We start from the raw sequence: 7,059 nt of genomic DNA, 5'->3' as shown, positions 1-7,059 counted from the left end.
CACAAAACAGATAACTCACGGAAAAGAAAAAAAAAATCTCGTTGCTGTGTGCTGCCTAACTAAACTAGAAAAAAAAATCAAACCTTTACCACTTAAACTGACACGTAGCATTGAAACTTTGCAGAATGTTAAAGAAAAACCCAAACCACTGTTGGTTTCTCTCTCTCTCCCCCTCCACCGACATCTAATGCTGCCCATAGAGGGCGAGAGAGAGAGAGAGAGAGCGAAGGAGAGAGAAAAAACAAAATACAAAACACAATACACATTATACTGACTTCAGCCACAGCCTCCCTCCTCCCTCCCTGCTCCGCTGTGGGGAGACGCTGCGCTGTCTAAGGCCTCTTGCACACTGCAAGCGATTCCGATTCAGATTCCGCTTTTTAATCAGTTTTTACATCTGATTCAGTTTCTGATTTGCAGTTTGCTCCCTGCACACTGCAAATCGGAATCTGAATCAGATGTAAAAACTGATTAAAAAGCAGAATCTGAATCGGCATCGCGTGCAGTGTGCAAGAGGCCTAAGAGAGAAGGAAAATGAAAGGAAACATGTACTCGCCTTGTCAAGACGTCTTGCATCGCGTGGTCTCTGTACCAGAGACGAGCTCCGAGTCTTCTTCCCAGCATTCTTGGCAGTTTTCTCACAGGCGTCCAATGCGCTGAAGTTCCTAATGGGATCTGGCCAAACCCATTGCCTTGGACACCTTCACCTGTGTGCACACAGTCACAGGCCGCACACATCGGCACTCCACACTGTGCTTATCTCCTCTTGATAAGCTTTGCACTTCTCGTCTCTGGCCTCCGTAGCCCGCTCTTAACTCTTACAGCTCAGCTCTGAGCTTCTCCTGTTCTATTGTGTTTGCTTCACAGAGATGTAAGTCGCTGCTTCAAGAAGTCTTAATTAGACTGACTCTTGTGCACACCTGGATCACCAATCATCGATCTGGGATCGGCCTAGGATTTTAGGCACCAACTGTAAGAATCGATACGTTGGTTGCTATTGCCAACAGCACAACACACCTTCTACTCCGGCACCAGCAACTCATTAGAGCTGCAACTCACAGCGACAGCATACAGGAAATAGAGCGGAGACAGCAGGGGTTTATTCAGCAATCAGGCATCTTTTGTTACATGTTGATTTCTTCAGAGTATAAACATTCTATCCTATGTCCTATGTACATCACATATATTTACAGCATACAGACATAAAGCTATTATTCTAAATAGCAAGCGTAGAGAGCAGGATAGCACGCAGAAGACGAAGTAGAAGTAAAACTCTGCCATCCTGTCTCCCTAATTTATATGATCATCAAAGAGTTACATTCTGAAATCACCCGAGCCATACCCCCAAGCCTACAATTGGCGGGCAAGGGCATGTGACCCACATCATCATCTAATACACCGGTGCTTTATGACCTAGATGCAAGGAATGCAATGTTTTCCAAATATCGGCTCTGTTTACCATTTCGTAGTCTAACAGTCGGGACATTTAGAACTGAAAACATATTATGTGTCCTTCTAAAGGGACATGCTTCTTGTAAATGACCGCATAATTTCTCTCCGAGAAACTATGCTTAAAGAGACCCTGCATCTCAAGTCTTTACTAGACTTTAGTACCTGAGGCTAGAATTCAAGTATACATACATTCTAACAATCGGCATGGCATTGTTATGATATTCACTTGAATTCACATGTTAGGCGAGCCCAGTTTTTTTTAGAAGCAAAGGTTCTTCGAACTTGGTAATCAGTCAGCTAAATTACTTGCACATTAAGCCCACGGAGCTAGAGGATCTATCTATACAGGTATCCATGCCAGATATAAACCCAACCAAATAGTACCAAGCGCTAGGCAATATATATGGACTGTAAATACCCCAATTCAGGGGAGCCTCCCAGTGGTAACTAACACACACGAATCCCAATAAATCCACTGAAGTCTCAAAAAACAATCACTATTTATTTATTATAAACTGCATACAAAACCCCCATAAACCCACTAAAAGAGCAGCCTTGATGTAAATGCACCAAATACACAGTCGGCATGTGTCACACTGACCGCACACAACACACACATCCATGCAAACCGTCCTTTTAACTCCTGGGAGTGATGGAAAACACCATCATAAATCCTTTGAACAAGGGGTCTGCTGGGAAGTGTAGTTCAGAGACAGCTCCTAATTGGATATACTGGACACTCAAATAAAGCTCAAAGTCCTGCATCCAAATGCTCAAGAATAAGCACCTAACTGAGATACAGTTCATATCAGCACAGCAAGCGGCCAAACAGGGCTTGAAGCATAAGCGAAGCAAGCAGGCAGACACATAACAGCAGCGTATATCAGAGGGCTCTCACCACCTCCAGTAAGTGCTCCACGGTACCCTGGAGGGCTCTCACCCACTCTACAGGGCAACCACCGCGATGGTAATCACTCGATCGGCATCCTCACTGCCAGACCTGAGCTGAAGGAGACTGTCCCCACTTGCCCACGGCCGCCGCAGCCGCCGCTGTTGGCGTCCAGTTCCACGCTGTCTCCAAGTTGGTGCAGCCGTGACATCATCATGCTGCTCGCTAGCCGTGACTAGTATCGCCCGCCTATCCGGGCTTCGTCAGACGGTCATGTGAGCGGCACCGTCTAGTTCCTTATAGAGTCTCTCTACTCCTCCTTCTTCACACATGGCCACTCCCACGGTTGTGCCGATTGGTGTTTCATAGTGAGACGTCACGGAGACACTGTCCCCATGCAGGGAACTTACGTAGTCCAGTAAACTTAAGTCCAAGCATAGTTATAGACCTCAGGCTATAACTGGCAGTATTGGCTAACTAGCTAATCTAATAGAGATGACTTGCATAGTCACACTCATTCTTTAAAGCACCATCTCCCAAAAAGTTCTTAGTTCATAATTTTGAGAGATGGATCAAATGTAATCATATGAAAGACCCAACCTAATTTTAACTGGGTTACATAGGGATGAAAGCAACATAACATGTCAGTCATACCAGGCACACATTTACATTGGTAAAAAAGGTGCTAATGGTAAATCAGTATTTAACCCCTCAGGAATGACAGTACCCAGTCTAAAAATCCAACTAGATTCCATTTGACGCAACCTTCTATCCAGGTCCCCACCCATGGTTGCAATCTGCATCTTGACAATGCCTTTGAACCTCAAGCAGTCCAGATTCTTATCATGATGCAACTTGAAGTGTAGGCCTAGAGGACTTGTCTCATCACCTGCCTTTATGTTTCTAACATGTTGCTGTATACGCTGTTTGATCATACGTGTAGTTTTACCAATATACTTTAAACCGCACGGGCACTCAATCGAGTATACAACAAATTTGCTTTCACAATTGATAAACGTCCGAATGTCGTACGAATGTCGAATATCAAAGGATTTATGATGGTGTTTTTCATCACTCCCGGGAGTTAAAAGGACGGTTTGCATGGATGTGTGTGTTGTGTGCGGTCAGTGTGACACATGCCGGCTGTGTATTTGGTGCATTTACATCAAGGCTGCTCTTTTAGTGGGTTTATTGGGGGTTTTTATGCAGTTTATAATAAATAGTGATTGTTTTTTGAGACTTCAGTGGATTTATTCGGATTCACATGCCAGATATAAAGTTGTCCTGAACGTTTTGGCCACAAACTTATTCGTGCGAACATCGGTGGTTCGCGTTTGTGTCGAAAGGCGAAGTTTATGGCGAGTTCGACCCACCCCTATACTACATCATTGGTCTAAACTTTGACCCTCTACATCACAGTCAGCAGACACATGACAGCCTATCAGGCTGCACTCCCTCCCGAAGCCCCCCCTCCCCCCCCCCCTATATAAGGCAGCTGCGTCGGCCATTATCTCACTCGGTGTTGCTGCAGTAGTGAGAAAAGGATGAGGAACCTGCTGCAGAGATAGGGAAAGCTTAGTTAGGCTCTTGTAGCTTGCTCCTAGCTGATATTTGTTGTTGAAAAGCACCACAAAAAGAGCTCTTTTCAGAGCTAATGTTCTTGTGAAGTTTTTTTTTGTGTGTGTGTGCCACTGACACTGCATTATACAGCCCTGTGTGTCGCAGCTGGCCCTTGCTAATTGCTATACTGTGCAAGGCCCAGCACATTCAGTGCCTACCTTTTCACTGCACCTGTGTGTGACAGCTGCACATTTGTAATACCAGTCTGACCGTGCATAACTGTTCATGTTCACAGCACCTGCGTGACAGCATGCAGTGTTATATACCAGCAGTCACTGCATAACTGTTCACTGCACCTGTGTGTGTGACAGCTGCACATTTGTAATACCAGTCCAACCGTGCATACCTGTTCATGTTCACAGCACCTGCGTGACAGCACGCAGTGTTATATACCAGCAGTCACTGCATAACTGTTCACTGCACCTGTGTGTGTGACAGCTGCACAATTGTAATACCAGTCTGACCGGGCATACCTGTTCACGTTCACAGCACCTGCGTGACAGCACACAGTGTTATATACCAGCAGTCACTGCATAACTGTTCACTGCACCTATGTGTGTGACAGCTGCACATTTGTAATACCAGTCACTGCATACCTGTTCACTGCACCTGCGTCACAGCGAGCAGTGTTATATAACAGTCAGGAGCGTAGCAGGGTGAACACCGCTCTACCTCACCAATTCCTCACCACAGTGCTCGACCTGGGCAGCAAGACCACAATCAAAGGAACAAAGGGAGAAAGGGTCTGCATTTGTCGGTAGGACGTAAACTTTTATTGTGGACGTATCCAAAACAACCAGGCAGGCATCAGATAGCTGACATGTTTTGGACTGTTAGTCCTTAAAGGGACACTTAAGTAAAAAAAAAAAAAGAGTTTTACTCACCTGGGGCTTCCAATAGCCCCCTGCAGCTGTCCAGTGCCCTCACTGTCTCCCTCCGATCCTCCTGGCCCCGCCGGCAGCCACTTCCTGTTTCGGTGACAGGAGCTGACAGGCTGGGGACGCGAGTGATCCTTCGCGTTCCTGGCCACAATAGCGTTATCTATGCTGCCGTAGCATATATCATATACCATATAGCAGCATAGAGGGTGCTAATGTGTCTGGGAACGCGAAGAATCACTCGCGTCCCCAGCCTGTCAGCTCCTGTCACCGAAACAGGAAGTGGCTGCCGGCGGGGCCAGGAGGATCGGAGGGAGACGGCGAGGGCAGTGGAGAGCTTCAGGGGGCTATTGGAAGCCCTAGGTGAGTAAAACTCATTTTTTTTGTTTGACTTAAGTGTCCCTTTAACCATAGTTGGTGAGTTAATGGCAGATTAGACATATAAATAGGGGTGTTAATGTAGAGTGTCCGCCCCAAATCTACCCATAGGAGTGGTCACATAGAGGGCGACACAATATAAGACACCCCTCCTCCACCTGTACAATCAATTGTCTAAAAACAGGTACAAATACAATGCTAAAATGCATAATATACAGATTAAAATAAGGTACAAAGAGAAAGGGAAGGAAAAAAGAACAACGCTGAAGCAAAAAGATTCAAAATACCCCAAAAGGGAAGAGAAAGGAGCACAACCCCAATATGAATAAAGGGCAATGACACCTAATTGGTTTACCCTGAAACAGACTGTCACCAGACAGGATCAGTGCTCTGTCCATGGGAGGATACAATCAAAATACATACACCAGTCACTGCATACCTGTTCACTGTACCTGTGTGTGTGACAGCTGCACATTTGTAACACCACTCCGTGCATTCCTTTCACTGCACCTGTGTAACAGCATGCAGTTTTATATACCAGCCCCTGCATACCTGTTCACTGCACTTGTGTAACCTCACATTGTTGTACCAGCAGTCACTGCAACCTTTTCACTGCACCTGTGTAACCACACATTGTTGTACCAGCAGTCACTGCAAGCTTTTCACTGCACCTGTGTAACCGCACATTGTTGTACCAGCAGTCACCTTTTCACTGCACCTATGTAACATCACATTGTATTAGTCAAGTCAGTGCATACCTTTCACTTCATCCCCCCCAATATGGACAAAAAAGCAAGCAGAGGCAGAGGCAGGCCATACAGCAGGTCTGTTCGAGGTAGAGGTGGCGTGATTTCATGCGGCCCTGGACCAAAGTACAGTGTTCAGAAGGCACGTGCCATTAACTCCCAAGATTGCCAGGACGTAGTTGACTATTTAACACAGAACACCTCATCTTCCTCAGCTTCCGCACGGAACCGTGACAGCTTCCTCCGCAACCACCACTTCTACTACTAGCACAAAATCCGCCCCATTTGACACTTTGCTGGAGTTATTTGGTGGAGCATTAACTGATTCACAGCCATTCTTATTACAAGATGACGGCGCTAAGCATGTTACACCACCACCTCATATGTCTGTGCCAGTATGGACCTAAGGTGTGAGGATGATGAAGTACCTGTTGTTGGTGCAGTTTTGGAGGTGTCTGATACAAGCGAAGCTGTGGAGGATAATGATGATGATGATACTGCCATGGATGTCACATGGGATCATAATAGACAAGATGAAAAGGGGGACAGTTCAGAGGGGAAGTCAAAGAGGAGTAGGAGGAGACAAGTTGCTGAAAGAAGCAGGGGAGCTCGTCATCATCACAAACAGCTGGTGGCAGTGTCCGGCAGCATGTATGGCCACCTATGGACAGCCAGCCAACATGCTCTTCAAGGTCTAGCTGCTGACGCCACCACCAAAGTGCCATCATTCCAGGGCTCAGTGGTGAGGAGTTTTTTTGTGTGTTTCTGCCTCAAATGAGAGCAATGCCTTCTGTACTATCTGCGTTCAAAGATTGAGTCGTGGAAAGACCAAGACCAGCGTAGGGACAACTGCCTTACGAAGGCACATGGTAAAAAAGCACAAATGGCAATGGGAAGACCACCTGAGGAAAAGGAGCAAACAAAGGGAAAGCCACTCTCCGCCTCCTCTTCCTCCTTCAGGTGCAGCATCTTCTTCAGCCGCTTTATCCCTTGCACCTTCACAGCCACCCTCCTCCACTCCGCCTCTCACCTTGAGCGCTTCCTGCTCCTCTGCACTCAGCAACAGCCAGGTGTCTGTGAAGGAAATCTTTGAGCG

The sequence above is a fragment of the Hyperolius riggenbachi genome, chromosome 4 (genome assembly GCF_040937935.1).
Source record: "Hyperolius riggenbachi isolate aHypRig1 chromosome 4, aHypRig1.pri, whole genome shotgun sequence".
NCBI lineage: Eukaryota > Metazoa > Chordata > Amphibia > Anura > Hyperoliidae > Hyperolius > Hyperolius riggenbachi.
Note: the sequence above shows the minus strand (reverse complement) of the source record.